Source organism: Halichoerus grypus, chromosome 13 (assembly GCF_964656455.1).
Source record: "Halichoerus grypus chromosome 13, mHalGry1.hap1.1, whole genome shotgun sequence".
NCBI classification, from domain to species: domain Eukaryota; kingdom Metazoa; phylum Chordata; class Mammalia; order Carnivora; family Phocidae; genus Halichoerus; species Halichoerus grypus.
Window position 1 is genome coordinate 94,453,590 of NC_135724.1, and position 20,680 is coordinate 94,474,269.

Here is a 20,680-nt window from a genome sequence, read left to right on the forward strand (position 1 = left end):
GCAATTACCATGGTGAGGAAAAGGAGTCTATCGAGAAGGTTGAAATACCATGGGTAGGAGAAGCATCCTCCAGAATGAAGTGATGTGGAGTCTTACTGTTCCAGGGACGCTAGACGATAAACAGGAGCTGCGTGAGTGAGGCATTACTGAGCGCCTGCACGGGCCCCTGTCCCAGCACTTCTGTGTGAGACGCTGCTTTGTTCTTAAAACACCATTGCAAAGTGCCTCAGTTTTACAAGTGATTCATATTCAGAGAGAAAAAGTTAATTTTCCATGCTGATTCACCTGCTAGGCGGTGGGACTAAGATTCCCATCCAGCTCTTATTTTTAGTGCTGTCTGCCCGCCGAGCCGCCAGTGACAAGCACGGTTATTAAACTTCTGCTTTTAATGGTCTTCCTGGGACACTTGCAAGTTGTTCGTCTCCATGATGGCATTTCCTAATTGCACTCAAAGGTCTCCCTTAACATTTTTCATCTGCTTTTGCATGTGCATTGATGGCTTGCTTGAAATCCCTTTCCACGTTTTCACGGACTGCAGAGGAGTGAACAGTGTCAACCGCCTTTAACGAACAGTGTATGTTTCTGTCACCAGGAGATGCACAGCGTGGGACTCCTGACCTTTGGGAGGAAAGATGAGCGCGCGCACACACACACGCGCGCACTTACACACCAACACATGCACACACCCACGTGTGCACACACACAAACACACGTGTGTGCACACACGCACACTCAGACATGCACGCCTGCACACACACATACTTACACACGTGTACGGACACATGCACAACCACCCACACATGCACACCCATGCACACATGTGTGCTCACACGCATACTCACACAATACACACACATACATTCACACCACACACTCGTGCATGCCTGCCCATACACACGTGTGCACACACATGCACTCTCACACATACACCATCAACTTTGAGGAGGCACCTCAGTACCTGGTTCCCCTTCCTTCTGAACATACATCTTCCGTCCCCGTGTCCCGTGCCGCCTGGGCTCGGGCACTATTTCTTCCCAGAGGAAAGGAGCCGGTGCACTCCTACACACGGAGCTGGACATGCCGCCTGCTTCATTAAGGAGCCCGAACAAGTCAGTGCTCAGCTCAAGGAAATGGCGCTCTAACAGCCGAAGTCTACTAGATATATGAAAACAAGGTAATATTGGTCAGGAACCAGGTCTTCCTCTGCCCAGTACCACCTACACTGGGGATGCTGGTGTGCCCTATCTAGGGTTGGTCCTGCGTCCCTGATGATCTTAAAAGCAGCATGACATCCATGTGCATAATGTGAGTGAAGAGGAAGTCCAAGTCCTGCTAGCCCCCAGCTTTCCAGGACCGGGGGAGGCCACTGCTGAGTTGAGGGCTGGGGCACCATCCATCCGTCCATCCGTCCGTCCATCCATCCATCCATTCTTCCATCATATTAATCAAGCCCCCACTATGTGCAAGGAAATGCTCCGTCCTGGTGTGCAAACGAGGAACAGAAGTGGAGGTGTGATGGTCGGAAGAGGCCAGCCTGCTACAGGAACAACGGATGTTTGATTTATTCATCGCTCCTGTGACACGTCTACCGGCCAACGCACAGGGGGCGGCCACCATGTCGAATGCTGCCAGCCGCCATGCCAGAAGGAAGGAGAGTCCTGGGAGTCCCGCACCGGCACTTAAATGCTTTGATTAGATATGACATGTGTCTTTCCATTCGAAACTCAGTGACCGCACCAGTGACTGTCCCCACCCGGCCCCAGGAGACCTGCAGGTGCGGTCCTTCCGTGTTCACAGGGGGTGAGCCCCTGGCACAGCTGACAAACGTCACCACTACGCCATCGGGGGGAGTGGGCTCCTTCATCCTGCTGTCTCCCCTGTGCTTTCCGAGGCTTGCACCTCCCTGAGACCTGGAGCTTGGAGTTCCTTTTTTTGCCCATAGTTTGGTCCTAGGGCTCTCTCCATGGAGAATGGGACCTGCATTGCTACTTCCTTGTATGCACAGTCCTGTAAGGACCAGACGCGAGTCCTTATTGATGATCTATACCTACGGGCCGCTCGGTGTGATGAAGGCTTCGGCAACGCCCGCCCCACGGTCGTGCACTGTGCAACTTGCCGAGATGCCGTGAGTGACGTTCTTCCCCAGGGACGCAGGCGGCACCAGGTGAGTAGGATGAATGTACGGAAACGTCTTCCAATAACTGCGGACTTGCCTGAGGCAGGGAGCTCATCTGCAGGGAGAGACTTGAATGTGTAAACCTGAAGATTTTACAGGAATTACCTTAATTCAAGTCCTAATGCTTGGTTTCTTATTTCTCTGGAGCGCTAGGTTGAAATGCGTCCCTCATGATTTCACAAGAGAGGAGGAAGGCTTGTGATTGAATATCATGGGACCACCCTTCTGTCCTAATTCTCTCCACTGTTTTGGTGGAGGTCTTTGGTCCTCAGGTTCAGCGTGGGGTCTCCTCCTGGGGGGGACGGCAAAGGAGCTGCTAAGCCCATTACCTCTAGAAGATGTACTTTTCCTCTTGGCCACACAGTGGCCTCAGTCAATCTTGTACAGGATTAGGTATGTGAAAAGCACGAGCCACCTGAGTGAATTCTGTTTAGGGTTAATTATTTAATTTTATTCATAATGCCTAGTTACTTTCCATAAATGCCATCCGTGGTTCACACTCCTCACTTCCTTCCACACTGTGCTGGCAAGAACCATGGTCCTGACAGGTGTATGCCCCATCTCCAAATCTCACTGGCCGTGAGTCTTGGCCAAACCGTCTCACACCTCTTGAGACTCAGGGACCTCCTCTGTTCAGTGACATCATAACACTTGGCTTTCGGAGCTGAAACGAGGGTTAGAGAGGGTGTCAGCTGATCAGTGTTGGGCGGATTTCCATTTGTCTTCCCCGTGGCTCTGGCCTGAGAGTTATGGGGGCTGTAGAGGCTCAAAGGTAATCCAGGGCTTCTCTTCACTTAGTTTCCCCCAGAGATAAGCTGTTCTTTACCTTCTTTACTTTCCCAGAGTTAGGAACGTAGGTGGGATGCTTGGGCAGCAGCTCTGGTTGACTTTATTCCAACATCCTTTTAATCTGTTTAGGAATTGGATATATCATTTTTAAAACCTTTAGAGACACTGACCAAGAATACTAACCAGGGTCTTATAAACATGCAACATTCAGACAACTTGTAGAAACTCATTTTTTGTCATATTCATGAGAAGGATCAGAAGTGTCCCACTGGGGGCACCTGGGTGACTCAGTTGGTTAAGCGTCCAACTCTTGGTTTCGGCTCAGGTCATGATCTCAGGGTCATAAGATTGAGCCCTGCATCGGGCTCCAAGTTCAGCACAGAGTCTGCTCAAGATTCTCTTCCTTTCCTCCCTTCCTCCCCCTCTGCCCCTCTCTCCTCGCGCTCTCTCTGTCTCTAATAAACAGATAGATAGATAAATAAAATACTTTTTTAAAAAAAGAAGAAGCTGGGTCCCACTGAATTCAAGAACCTAGTAAAGATGCCTGATATCACTGTCATGAACAATATCGGATGGAGATTGTGGATAACACGAGACATGAAAAAAATGTGTAAATATTGAAAAAAAGAGATATGATCATCCATATTTACAGAATGTATGATTATGTACACAGAAAACCCAATTAATCAACATCACAAATCCTTAGGACTTAAAGGAAAATTCAAAATACAAAAATAAAAGCTGTCTTCATGATCAGCAGTAACTAGAAGATTCAACAGAAAAAGTAAGTTTCCCTTTACAATAGCAGCAAGACCTTTAACGTACATGAGTAAGCCTGGCGAACATGTGAGATTTTACGAAGGTGCCTGTAAAACAGCCCTGACAAAAGGAAGCTGATATTTGCTATGTTTCTAAACAGAAAGATTCAAAATTTTATCGCTGACCATCCTTCCCGTTTTAATGCGCATCTCCAGTGCAACGCCAATCAAAACCTCAATGCAAAGGTTCGGGGACGTTGACAAATGTATTCTAAAATTCATCTTGAAGAAAAAGTGCAAGAATAGTAAAGACAAGAAAGGAAGACGAGAAGGAGAAAGTGGTGATTCTCTCCTAGCGTTATATACAAAACAAAGGCATTGTGTATAAAACAAGAGTGGACATCAGCAGAGCAGATAGATCAATAGAATATAAAGAAAAGTCCAGAAACAGAGACATTAGCATATGTGAGGTTAATAGACAAGAAAGGAGGTATTTCGAATCCACAGGGGACTGATGGCAATAAATGGTGTGGAGATAGTTGTCTATTATTGTGGGAAAATAAAATTAAATTAATCTTCAACCTCACATCATTTCCAAAAGTAATTTAAGATAGATTTAAGACCTAAATATAAAACAAAACTATAAAAAAAATTGGACAAAAATATAAGAAAATGTAACCTGGAGAGGCAAAAGACCTTGAACAAGAAAAAAAAAAAATGCAGAAAGCGACTCTTAACTTTAGGAAACACTGAGGCTTGCTGGAGGGGAGGTGGGCTGGGGGCTGGGGTCACTGGGGGATGGGCATGAAGGAGGGCGCGTGATGGAATGAGCACTGGGTGTTCTATGCAACTGATGAATCGCTGACCTCTACCTCTGAAACTAATAATACACTATATGTTAATTGAATTTTTTAAAAATTTTAAATTCAGAAAGGTAAAATAAAGAACACATAAGCTTGACTACACCAAAATTTCACATTTCTGTATAACTGAAGATACAGCTAGGAGATTACCCACACACTAGGAGAAAACATTCACACAACACGTAAGGAGGGGTTCACATGTACAATGTGTAATCGCCTTCATACGGTAATCTGAGAAAGATAAGCAGCCCGGCAGAAACTCAGGAAAGGATATCAGCACACAATTCACGGGAAAGAAATTACAGACGGCCAACAAACATTTAAAATGGTTGACTCGGTGCAAATGTGGAAACAGGGCTCTTGTATTCTGTTGGTGAGAACTTCAAGGTTGAATAGCCTTTTGTGGAGAGCAACGTGTCTATTAGAACAGAAACCACAGACGCCCGGTGGTTCACCAGTTCCTGTTCTCGGAATCGACCCTGGAGAAATGTTCACATGTGGGCGGGCAGGGGAGGTGAGATTTAGGGTATCCACAACAATGTTGACAGAACTAATGATAGCCTGGAGGGAAAAAACAGAATTAAGTGTCTTCCAGGGGTTAACTGCAAGATTCGGTTACATGATGACCCGTCCGGGTTGTTCTGGTTCACCCTATGGGACTGGATGGTCCTAACGGCTGTGGGTTGACCCCACTGTTTGTGGAATAGTGTGATCATAGGAGGAGGGGCACGGGGGAAGCTGCCCCACCTCACTGTGATGGCCGGAGGCTGGATCCGGCTCAGTGAGTCCTTCCAAGTGGTTACAGCCGAGTGTGGACGGTTGAATCCCAGGACAGTATTGTGTGTCCTCCCCCGACTCAGCCAGAGCGGGGCAGCGGGCAGCCACCTGACACCCTTGTGTTTGCAGAGCACTGAGTCCTGTGGAATTAGCACTGAGGGTGCTCTGTCCCACTTCACTGGGGATTGGCCAACATTTGTGGGGATGAATGGAGAAAGGTGGGGCGTCCTGTTCAATGTGGCCCCATCCTTCCCCGTATGGTCTGCACGCTGAAGGCATACAGTTCTCTGCCCAGAATGCCACAGGGGTCCTCTGCCCTCATGCTGGGGCTCAGCATTTTCATGTGCCCATGCTGGGACTCAGTTTCATGCCTCTCTGAAGTTTGAGGCAGAATTTGGAGAGGATTATAGGTTCCCCTCTCTGAGAACATTTGAAATTGTAACGAGCAGGCTTGGTGATGCACTGCATGTGTTTGATATCAACAGGAGAAATTGCCCCTTTTCTAAGCCAGCTCTTTGCTTTCATAACACATATCAGATCAATGTCTGGAAAACAGTCACCAGGCGACTCCGCAACCATCCTGGGTTGGGGGGTGTGCACCACAGGAAATGCTACACTACTTAGCTGACGGAACTGTGCAGGTCTGTCCTCAGGGGTCAACCAGAAGGCTCTGCAGAGTGGCCCCTGGGTACTGATGAGTCATAGGACCAAATGGGAACCTCCCATGGGCCTCAGCAGGTGTCCCAGGGAAAGAACGCAGGGATGTCTGACCCCTAAAGTTTTGCTACTAAGACTGGGGTCTGTGGGCCAGCAGCATCAGCTCACCAGGAACTTAGAAATACAGGCTCCATCCTCTTCCCTCCACATCTGCCCCTTCTGGGGATTAGAACCCCACTGGGATCAGGGCACATGGTTGACCAGAACAAAGACTCCATTTCCCAGCCTTCATTGCTGGTGACCATGTGACCAGTCCTGGACAATGTACTGTCAGCAGAGGTCATGGGAGGAACTTCCAGGTCATGCCCTGAAAGGATGGAGGTGAACCCTCCCTCCCATTCCTCCCCTCCACTGGCCACAAGAGGCTGGGTCAGCTTAGGGTCACCACTGCTCATGTTGGCCCAGGAAAACCAAAGGGCAAGGGGGATTTTGTGTGCTTTGGAGCAATTTCATTGCTTTATCATGTGGTGATCACTGAGCTCCCTGTGGCTAGGCTTCTTCAGCTGTGAAATAGGGATAATGATGATAATGGTGGTGGTGATGGTGATGATGATGGTGATGGTGATGATGATGAGAGTGATGATGATGGTAGTGATGATGGTGATGGTGATGGTAGTGATGATGGTGATGGTGGTGGTGATGGTGATGATAGTGGTGGTGATGAGGGTGATGATGGTGGTGGTGATGATGGTGATGGTGATGATAGTGGTGGTGATGATGGTGATGATGGTGATGATGGTGATGGGGATGGTGGTGATGGTGATGGTGGTGGTGATGGTGATGATGATGATGGTGGTGATGGTGGTGGTGATGGTGATGATGATGATGATGCTGATGATGGTGATGGTGATGATGGTGATGGTGGTGGTGATGATGGTGATGGTGATGATGGTGGTGATGGTGATGATGGTGGTGATGGTGGTGGTGATGGTGATGGTGGTGATGATGATAATGGTGGTGATGGTGATGATGGTGGTGTTGATGGTGATGATGATGATGGTGGTGATGGTGGTGGTGATGGTGATGATGATGATGGTGGTGATGGTGATGGGGATGGTGGTGATGGTGATGGTGGTGGTGATGGTGATGATGATGATGGTGATGGTGATGATGATGATGGTGATGGTGGTGGTAATGATGGTGATGGTGATGATGGTGGTGATAGTGATGGTGGTGATGGTGATAATGGTGGTGATGGTGATGATGGTGGTGATGGTGATGGTGATAGTGATGGTGATAGTGATGGGGATGATGGGATCTCTTGACAAGGACAGGAGGAGTTGTGATGGAGTCATGAGAGGGCATGGAGGATAAGGTGTGCCTACTATTACTACCATCATTATTATCATCTCACATTCTTGGTGACATGGAGCTTTCCCTCACCCAGCAGCTGTCCTTCTTGTCCTGGACACCTCTATATAAGACAGGAGCTGAGCCCCACCTCTTTTCCCAGCTTCTCCTCAACAGGAGTCCACCACAGGGGGCATGAACATCCCCTGGGCAAGGAGGAGACACTGGTGGATCCCTTGACCCAGAACCAAGGGCCCAACTGGCCCAGCATCCTGAGAAGACTCATTAATCTGCAATCTCTCTTTCCTGCGCTAGCACCATGATCAGTGGCACTCGCATTGTACTTGGCTAAGGGCAGTCAGGAATTGACATCAGAAGACAGGCGATGGATTGCTTTGTTAATGAGCCACTAATGTGCCCACCTGCTAGGGCATTTCTGCGGGGGTCACAGGAGCTGCCACTGCAAGGGAAGTGGGGCTGGTGTCCGAGGCTCACGTCTACACTCCAACTACACCAGTGTGGATTGGGAGGGCAGAAAGGTCAGAGCCTGCTGGTTATCAGGAAGGTGGGGCATCCTTTCTTGTGTTCAGTTGGACTTGGTGATCTTTTTCCACGAATGCCTGTTCCTAACGCCTGGGCACTTTCCCGTCAGGTGCTCGCTCTGCGTGGGGCTGGGCGTGGGGGCCCCGCAGATAGTGCGCGCACCTCACCTTTGTCTGTTAAACACCAGACAGGCCTCCTCCTCGCCTGCCCTTTGTCTTTTCACTTCTCTGTGCCGATTCCACGCAGTCTCCAGTTACCCCAAGGCTCTGAAATTAGCTTTCTCTCTGGACCTCCGCTCTGCTCTCTCCAGCAACCAGTGGACGTTTCTCTGCCAAATCGAGTTCAGGACAAGGCTTTGTAAAACCAGACACCCAGCAGGAGAAAGAAAGTCTAAATGAAGTAATTTTCCTGGCAGAGGTTCCAATTTAACCCATTGCCCAGGAGATGGAGTCGAGCCGGAGGCACTTGCGAGCGGGCTGATTTTTGCCCGGAGGTCAGGGGCGGGGTGCCCCATCACTGCCGGGCCCACGGGAGCTCTTTCCAGTGTGCGGGAGGGGCCGGAGGGGCGGAGCTTGGGGAAGTCTGAAGAATCCCCCGGGCACAGTGGGGGTGCTCTGCTCTGCAGCCAGAGATGCCGCATTCAGAGGGGGCCCGCACAGAGGCTGCTGCTCTCCAGCGGGTGCGTCCGCCCCGAGCTGCCCTCCGCTGAGCCCCTGCGGTCGGGTCAGCGTCTGGGTCTGCAGGGGCAGCCACGGACACGGGGGGATCTTTCCTCCCCAGCCTGGGCCACCGTCTTGGTCAGAGGATGGCACATTCCTCCAGAGCCAGTGGTGACTAGTGAAGGGAGAGCATCAGTCCCAACCAGTGAGGGGGCATCTGCTCTCCACTTGCCCATCAGCAAGCCCTTGACTGAGCAGCGGGGAGCTGGGCTCCTGTCCCTGGCGACCCCATTCTTCAGAGGCCAGCTCTGCTGGCTGTGGTGGGGGCTCCTCCAGGTCGTTAGGGGAAAGCTCTGCAGCTTGGGGCTGATTTGACCCCCAGGGAGGTGAAGGTGAGGATGGGGTCACTGGGGGCTCTTGGGACATGGGGTGGGGACATCTGGGGCCCTTCCAGGACCCACTCCTTGTGCCGAGGCCTTTGTGGGGCCCCAGGCCTGCAGGCTGCAGACAGGGTTCCTGCAGGAGTTGGGGGAAGCTCTAGGGGTCCTCTGACCAGGCTGTCCCTCCCCCTGCCAATGACACCCCCCTCCCTGACAGCTCTTTGAGCCAAGGGCAGCGCTGAGCCCAGGTCTGTGGACACAGGTGAGCAGAGCAGCTGGGAGGCTCTCAGTCCAGGATGGCACCTTCTTGCCCCACCCTCCGTCCTGGCTCTCCTGTTCCCACAATGGCCGCTCAAGGACAAATAGGAATCATCACCAAGGTTATTCTCAGGAGGGGGCACCTTCCTCCATTTTCGTGCTAATCACACACTTTTCTGAAAACATTCATGAATTAAAACATTTTGACAAGCTGGAGTAATGCACATGGTGCCCAGCGAATTAAAAAAGAAACAGGAAAAATGTATGCCTTATTTCATTCTGTGTCACAAAAATGAATGTGTTGCTCAGGCTCATAAATTTTGGGAAGGAATTTTTGTGAAAATATTGCGAGCTTCAGAAACGTTCTCTGCCCACACAGCTGGACACAAAATCACAGCCCTAGTCAGACCCGGAGAAAGCCCACTCGGCCCCTGGACGCAGGGACCTTCACCCTGTGAACTGCGTGTCCTGATGGTCCCGGTGTTGGGATGCATGGAATCTGAGACGTTTCCCGGAACCCCGTAATGCTGGGAGGATCTCATCCCTTCTGGGAGAAGCCAGAGCAGAAACGGCAAGAAGGACTTGGGGTGTTGATGGATGACAAGAGGTATCACGCTCCAGAGGAGCCGTCCAGAGGGGGACAGAGGTGGGGGGCTGCACAGTCTTCCCTGTGAGTCCTTCCCACCCCAGGCACATTCCAGGCCGGCCCCTGATTGCATGAGGCCCACCCATTAGGGAGGGCTACCTGCTTTACTGATTTCCACTGACATCACAGCCAGCCTCATCCAGAAACGCCCTCACAGAAACATCGACCACGCACCTGGGACCCGCAGCCCAGCTGGGCTGACAGGAGAATTACCCACCGAGACCCTTGCTGGGGTTTGCACGGGCCACCATGTCCCACCTCTCTGCTGGGGAGCCCGCACCTGATGTGAGGCACGACCGGGAGCCCAGAGGGATGCAGGGGGAGGGCAGTGCCTGGCTCAGGGCGTGGGCAAAGCAAGGTCCTGGCAGAGCCATGTTCTTGGGGGTCCGTGGGAGGGGCAGAGGTGAAACCACGCCCCCGGGACCTCGGCCCAGTGTAGACACGGGATGGAGCTCTCGGTGGGGAGCCATGTGGACGTCTGCCCCTCTGGCAGCCCAGCAAGGGGCCCCTGTCCCGGTGCTGTTCTCTGGGCCCTGCTCTCAGCTCAGGGTGGGCTTTGGTCCGTGTCCATGCAAGCCCATGGGGCTCAGGTGTGAGCAGTGGGGGACTCATCCTCCTGCCACGAGGACGGCTTCTGGCCTGGGCAGGGGGCCCATCGGAGCCCATCAGACTCAGGCAACCTCCACACTGGACCTGGGGCCCCAGGCCAGCTCTCGTCTCCGCACAGGAACCTGGGAGGCAGTGGGCATCGCTGCCCCTCACCGCCTCATCACCTCCAGGATTTTCCAAACTCATGACGTTAGGACAAGTCAATTCTGTTTTCTTTTACGATGACAAAAATATGAGCTCGTTAAAGCCCATTACCAGGTTGGAATAGAGACAATGCCCCGTTGTAGGGGGAAAAGAGACAGTTTAGCATTTTCTATAATAAGCAAGCGTACAAGCAAACATCACCGTGATTTAAGCATCACAACGTACCGACAGCATTTCCCACTGTTACTGTGCACAGAACAGGGAAAACACCCCCAAAACCGGCTGCGGATGGGACCCCTGCAGACTCTGCCTAAGAATTTACAACGTCATTATCACGACGGCTAACCCACACCGTGGGGTACACGACGTGAGCACGACAGGCTTTATGCCCCACTCATTCCCGTGCGATGTGCCCATGAAATAGAATCGGCCCCGTCTGCATAGTTTAATGATGTTTAAGTAGGTGTAATTAGTGAAGAAATGAGAAATCCCTGCTTCCCGCCCCTCCCAGCCCATATCACTGCCACAGCAGCACTGATCTTAACAATTAAGTCAGTAGCTCCGGAATACACTGAGAATAAAATCCAAACCCCTCCCCGTGACCTGTGAATCAGGACACAGGTACCTCCTCTCCCACCTCCTGACATCCTCCTCCTCTACCCCCCTCCTGCCACACTGGCCACTTGTGTCCTTAAGACACCTGTCTCTCTGCCCCGGGGTCTTTGCACGAGCGGTCCCCTCCCCCTGGAGTGCTCTTCCTGTCTCAGCACCGAGGACATTTGAGTTCGTGGCCCATCCTGAGTCTGCTGGAGGCCCAGACGTGTGGTGGCCCTGCTTAGGAGCTGTCTGAGGGGGGCAGAGCTGCCTGGAAGTGACATTCCTAACTCTGTGTCATCCTGACAGGACCCCGCCCCTCCCCCCGCCCCCCACTCCTCCCACGGCTGTGAGCCCAGGACATGGCTCTGGGCAAATTACAAGTAGGCCCTTCCTCAGACATGTTACTGCCATCTGCTGGGAACCCGTCCCTGTGAGGGCATGGCTCTAGGATGACTGATGGGAACTGTACTGCCAGACTTGGGCAGTGCACAACCTGGCCAACCGCACCTGGCAGCCCTGCCTCCTCCACCTCCTCTGCACTCCCTGACTCTTCATTCTGACCCAGAACTCCAGCCGCCAGTTGACACTGTGTGTTTTATGAAATAAATGTCTGTCTGGTCCCTTGAATAGAACCTCCAGGAGGGCTGGGGTTTGGTTGTTTTAGTGAAGGTTGAGCTTCCAGGGCATGAAACCGTGGCTGGCACAAGGTAGGGACTGGACCAACATGTGTTGAGGAACCGAATGAATGATGTCTCCTTCCCCCCTTCCCCCGTGCCCCGTCGGAGGGCGGGGCCCCTGGTGCGTGAGCCGCCCCCGCCAGACCCAGGGCCCCCGGGCGCGGTCCGGGGAGACGCTGGGCAGGCTCTCGGTCCGGGGGCTCTGCGCACGAGGAGCCGCGTCCGGGCGGCGCTGCCAGGTGCTCAGGGACACTCAGGCGCAGCCCGAGGGAAACGAGCCGGGTTCTCTCATCACGGGACTGTGTGGACGACCGCACGGGCCCCGAGGAGCTGCCACTGAAAGTTCAAGCTCAGAAAACAGTTGCGGCTCCCGCAGAGTCACTGTGTGCGGGGCCCGCTGGCTTTCCGAGCAGGCGTGGCCGGCCAGCAGCGGCCGCGGGAGCGCGGAGCGCACGTGCTGGGGGCCTGAGCTGAACCCGCACCGGGGCCCCGGGGACTCGGAGCCTCTCGTCCTGCTAAAGTGCCCGCAACCGCCAGGCAGGCGGGAGCCACGGAGGCGCGAACGCAGGGACCGAGGCCCAGGACCGCGCGCTCACGTGACTGGCAGGTGCAGGGCGGGCGGGGTGCCGCCTCGCGTCTGCGGGCCCGCGGGGTGCGCGGGGCGGCTCCGCCGGTCTGTCCCCGTGTCACATCCTCTCTCTCCCTCCTGCGCTGTCTTCATGCACGGGACGTTCCCCTCCCGGTGCAATGTCCCCTCCCGGCCCAGGACGCCCCTGCCCTCCCCGCCCACCTTCCCACGTCCCAGATCCTGGAACCCCATCTGCCGGGCCCGCTTGGGTGGGGCCCCATCCCCAGCCCCTCCTGTGACCAGGACACAGAGCACAGCGACTGCGCAGGCCTGGGGTCCCCTCGGATCCTGGCTGCAGGCCGGGGGGTGCAGAGTCTACCCCCTCCCACAGGCCCTGAGAGTCAGGTGCGTGGGGCTTCTTCCAGGGACGGGGTGGGGGACAGGGAAGGGGGGGTCTCAGCAAATCAGGGGACGCCAGCTGACCCCCAGCTCCCAGGCCAGCAAACAGGTCTCTGAATGGGGACTGAGCTGCTCCGGGCCCCATGGCTGGCAGGAAGCCCAGCGGGTCCTCAGCAGGGCTGGCTGTCTGCCTGTTTGCCTGTCTGTCTGCCTGCCTGTCTGTCTTTCTGTCTGCCTGTCTGCCTGCCTGTTTGTCTGTCTGTCTGTCTGCCTATCTGCCTGGCTGTCTGCCTGTCTTTCTGTCTGCCTGTCTGTCTCCCTCTGCCTGCCAGTCTGTCTGTCTGCCTGCCTGTCTGTCTGCAGGGCCCCTGTCCTCACCCCCTGGCTGCGTTGGGAGCAGCTGCTTCCCGCGGAGGCATCCGGGTCCTGGCCCCATCCCTCTGTCCCAGCTGGGCCCCCACCCCGTCCTCTGGGGAGCAAGGCTGCGAGGGGGCATGGTCGGGTGGTCGGGCAGGAAAGTGTCCCAGTGGTGAAGGGGTTAGGAAGCCAGACCAGCAGGGAGCCCTGGGTGCCTGGGGGACAAGGCGCAGCCTGAGGACAGGTAGGAAGGTGCATGCACGGAGGAGTTTCAGACCCTACAGCCCACAGAGCAGCGGCTACATCAGTACTCACAGGGACTGTGCCATCTGTCACCGAGGAGCGCGCCCATGTGTCCGCACCACCTCCCCGGCTCCACCCAGGTCGTCAGTCCGCCAGCCTGAGGACCGTGTCCACGGCACAGGGGGGTCAACTGAGAGCCCAGCGGTGGCCTCATTGCCCCAGGTCCCAGGGCCGCCGACCTCGGAGCCTGGCCCTTCCGCTCCTCCTGCCCCAGAGCCGGGGTCCTGCCGCCTCTCCCGGAGCCCCCAGCCTGTAGGGGCCACGGGGCCACGGGCTGCAGCAGGGATCCCGGCTTTCCCTCCCCCTGCCCCGAGTGCACAGGCGCAGACCCCGGGCCGCGGCTGGTGGTGTGTCAGGGAATGTCAGGGAGCGCCTGTCCGCTCGCTGTCTGCAGGCTCGGGGTCACGCGGGAACCAGCTGCAGCCTGATCCCCGGGCAGCAAATGACAGCAGGCTCAGGGCAGCAAAACCAGGGCCTGCTGCGTCTGCCGCCCCGGGGATCTGGGCCCCGAGTGAGGGGACGGACAGAAGCTCCATCAGGAGTCCGCGTCCGCAGCCGCCACTCGGCCCCCGGTCCTCCTGCACCGAAAGCCTTCCTGTGTCCCCGGGGTCCCACGGACACCAGGCTCTCCGCCTTCTCCCAGGGCGTGCGCTTGATGGATGCTGTTCCCGCGCTCGCTAGACAGACTCTCTCCTGGGCCAGTGGGAGTCTGAGGAGACCAGAGAGGTCGTGCGGGGAGGGGGCGCAGCCGTGGACCCCGAGCGCCAGACGGTCTTCAGTGAAGGTCACTCTCCACAGTTGGCAGCCGAGGTTTTCCTCTCCAGCACTCCTGTCCCTTCTGGTGATGGCCTTCCGTTTGGGGGCTGACCCCTCCCTGCTGTCAGTCCCTCTGGTCTGTGTAGGGCCCTTGCCTTTTCCTACATGTGAATTGTGTGACCTGGGTCACATAATAATGCACAGCATCCTTGGCCACCGCATATTTGGGGTTTGGGCATGCGACCTAATGTGGACCAATCAAAGTCCTACTGGGATGGTTGCAGGCGCTATTGGAGGAGTCAGTGGTCTTCCTTGAGCACCTGCGAGTTAGGAGGTCCTCCAGAGCTGGTGAGGTCATGGCGGGAGGGGACCTCGGGCTGTCAGGGGACCCCGTGTGGGGCCTGAGCCTGAGGCCCACGCAGAGGTGGGCGGAGCTAAGAGGGAGGGAGAGAAAGCTTCCTGATGGCACAGGGAGGGCCGGCCGGAACCCTAGATTCCTTCCTTCTGTGCAGCAAATGCCCTTCACACGCCCCAGGGAGCCAGCAGCGGCCGCGCCGCCCGCCAAGTGCAGACCATTACCCTCAGGATGGTGGCACTGCTCAGTCCGGCTGTGTTTCCGGCCCGCGGCGGGAATGGGGTCACTGAGCGCGACTCCCCCAGCAGGTGTCATGTGTCAAAAACCATAGTTCCCAAACTTTCACACTTGGCGATTCGTAAATAATTGCCTGTGGACCCCACGATGGGTCAGAGCAGCGGGCGGAGCGCGGTCCGTGGGGGCGCGGCTCTGCAGACGCGCTGCCCCTTCCCGGCGGCCCACCTGTTGGAGGCAGCACGCCCCTCCCCCACCCCGCCCCCCCGGGGAAGGGCGGGCTCGCCCCGGGCTAAGCTCGGGGCGGGGCTGTAAGTGGCACGTTCTTCCCCGCGGGGGGGGGGGTCTTCCCTGGGAGGATCCTGTACCACCTCCTCTGTCGTGCTGGTGATGACAAGAATGTAACCATCCGCCCTGGAGCTCCCTGGGGGGAGGGGCGGTGACGACATCACCACCCGCAGGGGGGAGGGGACTGCGGTCCGTGCCCTCCCTGTAAGCTGATGCACCCCTGCTCTAGCTGGCCCGCCCGGTTCCGGCGCTTCCCAGCGAGGAGCCTGGACCGGCGCATCTGGGCTTGGTCACCTGCGGGGTTTCTGCGCGGAGACCGGAGACCGCCGCGTGGACAGCTGGGTGAGAACACGAACGCGGCAGTTAAGTCCTCTGGTTTAATCAAACACGGCGAGCCACAGCCCTTGACCGGGGTCATCTGGAAGGGGGTCTCCTCCCGCCCTGGAAAGGGGAGCACGGGAGACCCCGCCCACGGGTCCTCGCCGCCTGGTGAGCAAGGTTCACCTCCAGCGCACTTTAAATAGAGCTTGAAATGTGCCCAATTGGGGACATATTTACACATGATCAAGGAAATGTCACAGAAAAATCTGTTCAATTGCAGAAAATGGCCCGGTCCTTGGCACTGACCCCAGAAGGCAGGAGGAGGGCCGGCCCAGAAGCTGTTAGAGTCTCCATCCTGCTCCCCGGACAGGCTCTTCCTCCCCTGCCTCTCAAGTCCTGTCCTGGGGGCGTGCTTCCTCCCATCTGCAGGGAGTCCCTGCCAAGTGAAGGCAGAGAGATGCGGTTTTGGAAGCCAGGGCTGCGGCGCTGCACAGAGCACAGAGAAGGTGGTGTTCCCAGGAAGGACCTGCCAGGTGAGGGCGGCGGGATGATCTGGGGACAGGCAGGGTATTTGGGGACAGGGAAGAGACACACCTCTAGGAGGAAGCCTTTCCCTCTACCTGTGCCCAGAGATGGGGCTGCTCAGGAAAAGGCCCTATGTCCTTCCCAAGACAGCTCCTCTCTGGGCATGCCGGTGACACCCAGGGCCAGCTTTGTGCCCATGGAATTGTCCACAGCTCATGGTGAGCTAGCCAACCCCAACGGCCTGTGTCCGGAGACCATGAGGCAGCTTTCGCTGGGAGGCCCCTGTGGTTGGAGTGGGGGCTGCGGATCTCCCGGGACCCCAGGGTGGCCCCGGGGGCTGACATGACCAGAGGGCACAAGAGGAGAGGTGGGAGGTGGAGCCCGGAGCCCAGGAGGGGACTGGGAGGGAAGACAAGCCAGCCCTGCAGGGAGCTCCTGGGAGGGAGAGGTCCCAGCCCCAAATTCAGAGTGTGAGATCCAAGGCACATTTGATCTTCCATAAACTGACTTAACTTCCATTTTAGCCCCGTGCAGCCGTGGTATTCATGGGCCAGGGTCCTCCGTGCCCCATCCTCCCCCTGCATTGTCACGTGGCCTCACACAAACCCACTCACAGGGGACGGAGCAGGGCTTGGCCTCTGTCTCTGACCCTAACGTCACTGATGTGCCACTTCCCTCAACGGACAGGAAGGAGGGACTGGGCATGCGTGTCCATTGGTCCAGGAGGACAAGCAGCCGGGGCTCCTGGAGGAAGAGCTGATTCCAGGGCTGGGGTGGGAAACTCAGGTGAGTGGGGCGTATCTGGCAGGGCCAGAGAGGGCACGTCCCCAAGCCATCAAGATGCGCTCACCCCATTATTTTTGCATATTAGGTTATGTTTGGTTTACTTCCTCCCCAAATTAAGTCTCATGGTTAAAAAGAGTCCCAGGGGGACCCGGTGCAGGGACTTGGGCCAGAGTGTGCTGCTGGCCTCCGCAGAGCGTGTCTAAGCACAAACACGCTCACACGCCTCCACGTGTACCTCCAGGGCCTTTTCTACAGATGGTAGCACACTTCTGGGCATTTCATAAACATCTCGAGGGTCCTCCCACGTCGTGAGGCTGCAGCGCCCTCGCTGTGGGGAGACGGCAGAGCCCGATGCACAGACGCCCAGCGATTCAGGTGGTTCCCTATCAACAGACGTTTATTTCAGCCTTTTGTTACAACGAATAAGCCTACAATGAATGTCCTTGTGCAGACGTCCTTGTGCACATTAGAGCATTATTTGTAATGCATGCTGGAATGCTCTGAGAATATTGTACAATAATTTACTTAATGGAGCCCTATTTTTAAACATTTAGATTGTCTCCAATTTTTCCACCATTATAAACACTGCTATGATCATAAATCTTGGCACACACTCCTGATTACTTCCCTGGGATGAATTTCTAGAAGGAAGGGCTGGAGTGCTTTCAACCTTCAAGCTGCTTCAAGCCCATTTTGCAAGGGCTGAGTCAGGGCCGCCCAGGCTGGTGGTGCGGGTTGTGCACTGCTCAGGATGCCCAGGAGGGGGCAGGAGGGGGCTGAGGAGGGGCCTGTGGTGCACGGGCCAGGTAGCTAGGTGTCCCCGGGAGCAGGTGCCTTTCTCTAGTCTGCACAGAGGTGCTGCTGGTGCTAGCAGGGCCCGGGCTGAGCTGTCGGAGGCAGAGTCTGAGGTCACAGAGGGCCCGACTGAGGCCACCCACCTCGGGCACCAGACAGACAGGGACGGGGTCAGCTCCAAGGACTGTCCAGTCTCATTCAGGTGACTCCGTGCGTCCTCCAGGGTGAGAGGCAGTGTCATCGCTCCGGTCACCGTCCCCTGGACTGTCCACCACCAGCAGGAACGGAGTCCCCCACCGGTCACCAGCTGACCGACGCCCGTCTGGTCCTCAGTGGATGCTGTCCCCTCAGTGCTCTGGTCCCCGGGCTCAGGAGCAGCCCTGTCCCCCAGGGGCCGGGCCCGAGCTTGTGAGAGAGGCCCCCCCACCCCGGCTGACCCCGCGACTCCAGCACCTCTGCCCCGGGGGCGGGCGAGCCATGGTCCGGGGTCCCCCCGCTGACGCTTCACCGCGAAGCCGGGCCCACGGTAGTGACGGTGGTCACCGCGGAGCAGGGCCTGGCGGTGGAGACGGGCTTTGGGCAGGGTCTCTTCGCGGACGATGCTCCGGACCCAGGGGCTGCCCAGTCCACAGAGACAGAGAGACAGAGACAGACAGAGAGAAACGTAGAGAGACCAAGGGATAGAGACACAGAGACACACAGAGACAGAGAGAGAGGGAGGGAGAGACAGAGAGACAGGGAGAGAGAGGGATAGAGACAGAGAGACACAGAGACGCAGATGGGGACACAGAGACAGAGAGATACAGAGACACAGATGGAGAGGCAGACACTGAGAGACAGACACAGATGGAGACACAGAGACTGAGAGAGACAGAGAGACACAGATGGAGAGGCAGAGACTGAGAGAGACAGAGACGCAGATGGAGAGACAGAGACTGAGAGAGACAGAGACACAGATGGAGAGACAGACACAGAGAGACAGAAACGCAGGTGGAGAGACAGAGACTGAGAGAGACAGAGACACAGATGGAGAGACAGAGACTGAGAGAGACAGAGACGCAGATGGAGAGACAGAGACTGAGAGAGACAGAGACACAGATGGAGAGACAGAGACTGAGAGAGACAGAGACGCAGATGGAGAGACAGAGACTGAGAGAGACAGAGACATATGGAGAGACAGAGACTGAGAGAGACAGAGACGCAGATGGAGAGACAGAGACTGAGAGAGACAGAGACGCAGATGGAGAGACAGAGACTGAGAGAGACAGAGACGCAGATGGAGAGACAGAGACTGAGAGAGACAGAGACGCAGATGGAGAGACAGAGACTGAGAGAGACAGAGACACAGATGGAGAGACAGAGACTGAGAGAGACAGAGACAGATGGAGAGACAGAGACTGAGAGAGACAGAGACGCAGATGGAGAGACAGAGACTGAGAGAGACAGAGACGCAGATGGAGAGACAGAGACTGAGAGAGACAGAGGCGCAGATGGAGAGACAGAGACTGAGGGAGACAGAGACGCAGATGGAGAGACAGAGACAGAGAAAGACAGAGACGCAGATGGAGAGACAGAGACTGAGAGAGACAGAGACGCAGATGGAGAGGTGGCAGAGACAGACAAGACAGAGCAGAGAGCATCAGGACTGTCTTCAGGAGGCTCGGGGTGGACCTGGCAGGACCCCTGCCCTCTGGTCCCAGGAGGTGGGGTCTGGGCAGGCAGACGATCCTGTGTTTTTGGATTTCCCTCCTCTGCACGGAGACAGGGAACCACAGCCGGAGAGCAGGGAGGAGCAGGGAGGGAGGGGAAGCAGCTCTGTGACACGAAGCCCTTGGACCAAGTGAGGGCATCAGACCCTCTGAGAGGCCAGAGTGAGCAGAGCTGGGGGGCAGGTGCTTGGGATGCAGTCCCCTGCCCCCCACCAACCCCCAGCCCGCACTCCCCACGCAGCGTCCCAGGGGCTTTGAGCTGTCACAGTGGTTGGAGCGCATGAAGACCTGCCATGTGCCTCCAGCAGGTGGTAAACAGGTCCTGCCCCAGGCCCCAGAAGTCCCTGCAGCTGACCTCTCCTAGGCTCCCCCACAGACCCCTCAGGACCAGTGCTAAGGGGTAAGGCCCAGCAATGCTGGGGGGCGGGGGGCAGGTAGAACTGTGTCCATGGGGACAGCCGCCCCTCAGCCCAGAACAGTGTCTCCAGGCCAGAGCCGTGGCCCAAAGGTCTAGGTAATCCTATTTAAGATAAGTTTCCAAATATTTAAATATTGCTTCCGATTAAAAAAAAAAAATCCTCTATGGACTTTGACCCATCCCTGACTGAATACAAAATTCAGGGAGAGAATTTACAGATAGACATCTTTCCTCCAAAATCCACCTATGTCCATGCCCACAAAATCCTGCAGACCTACCTCAGGCTTGTCAGGTCCCTGAATGCACTAATTTTCACTTATTTACACGTGGGGTACCGGCGGATTCTGGGTGGGCTAGGTGGAGCCTGGGCATTCAGGGACATTGGCCAGGGAGTGCTCAGGTGGGTTTTGTTTCAGTAAAACCCCACTCGCTCAGAGGACCCTAACGCAGGACTCGCTCGCAGGGAGGCAGGCAGAGCAGGGGCCAGCTGTCATTTCTATGCTAATCAGCTTCCTGCAGCTTGATGGTCTTGGCCCTGCCAGGACCGCCCCCCCTCCAGTACTGGAACCCTGCACGCCCTCGGCAGTCAGATTTTCCTGATTCAGCCCACCCCCACTGCCTCTGCCCGCGCCCTGGCTGAGTGCCATCACACACCTGCCTCACCATCTCTCAGGCAGGAGGACAATGGTCCTCAGTCCCATCGGCCCGCGGTGGGGGGTAGGACACCCCTTTTCCCGTGGAGTGCATCCCTGTGAGGGTGCCTTTCTCAGTGCACGCCCAGGGACAGGGAGAAGGGCTGGTGCTCGGGCTTTCCCTGGGGTCTCTCTGCCGGAGCCCCCGGTTTGAAATGCTATTCTGAGGGTTCAGCCCCTTTGAAAAGCATTCAGAGCAGAGACTGCAAAGTACTAGCCTGAGGGAAAGGTGCTTTGGGGTCTGCTTTTTCCAACTTAAAAAAAAGGTTGGGGGGGGAGTCACATAAAAAC

At 56.0% G+C, this 20,680-nt stretch overlaps 1 long non-coding RNA gene across 2 annotated transcripts; it reads left to right on the forward strand.

Moving 5' to 3' along the window:
* The first annotated feature begins 15,232 nt into the window (after positions 1-15,232).
* LOC118546119 (uncharacterized) lies at positions 15,233-17,358 on the forward strand. 2 transcript variants are annotated; one of them, XR_013443568.1, is made up of 4 exons: positions 15,233-15,485; positions 15,745-15,997; positions 16,677-16,775; positions 17,017-17,358. It is a non-coding gene; the product is annotated as an uncharacterized LOC118546119 (long non-coding RNA). The 2 variants fall into 2 exon arrangements; XR_004922447.2 differs by lacking the exon at positions 16,677-16,775.
* The last annotated feature ends 3,322 nt before the right edge of the window (positions 17,359-20,680 follow it).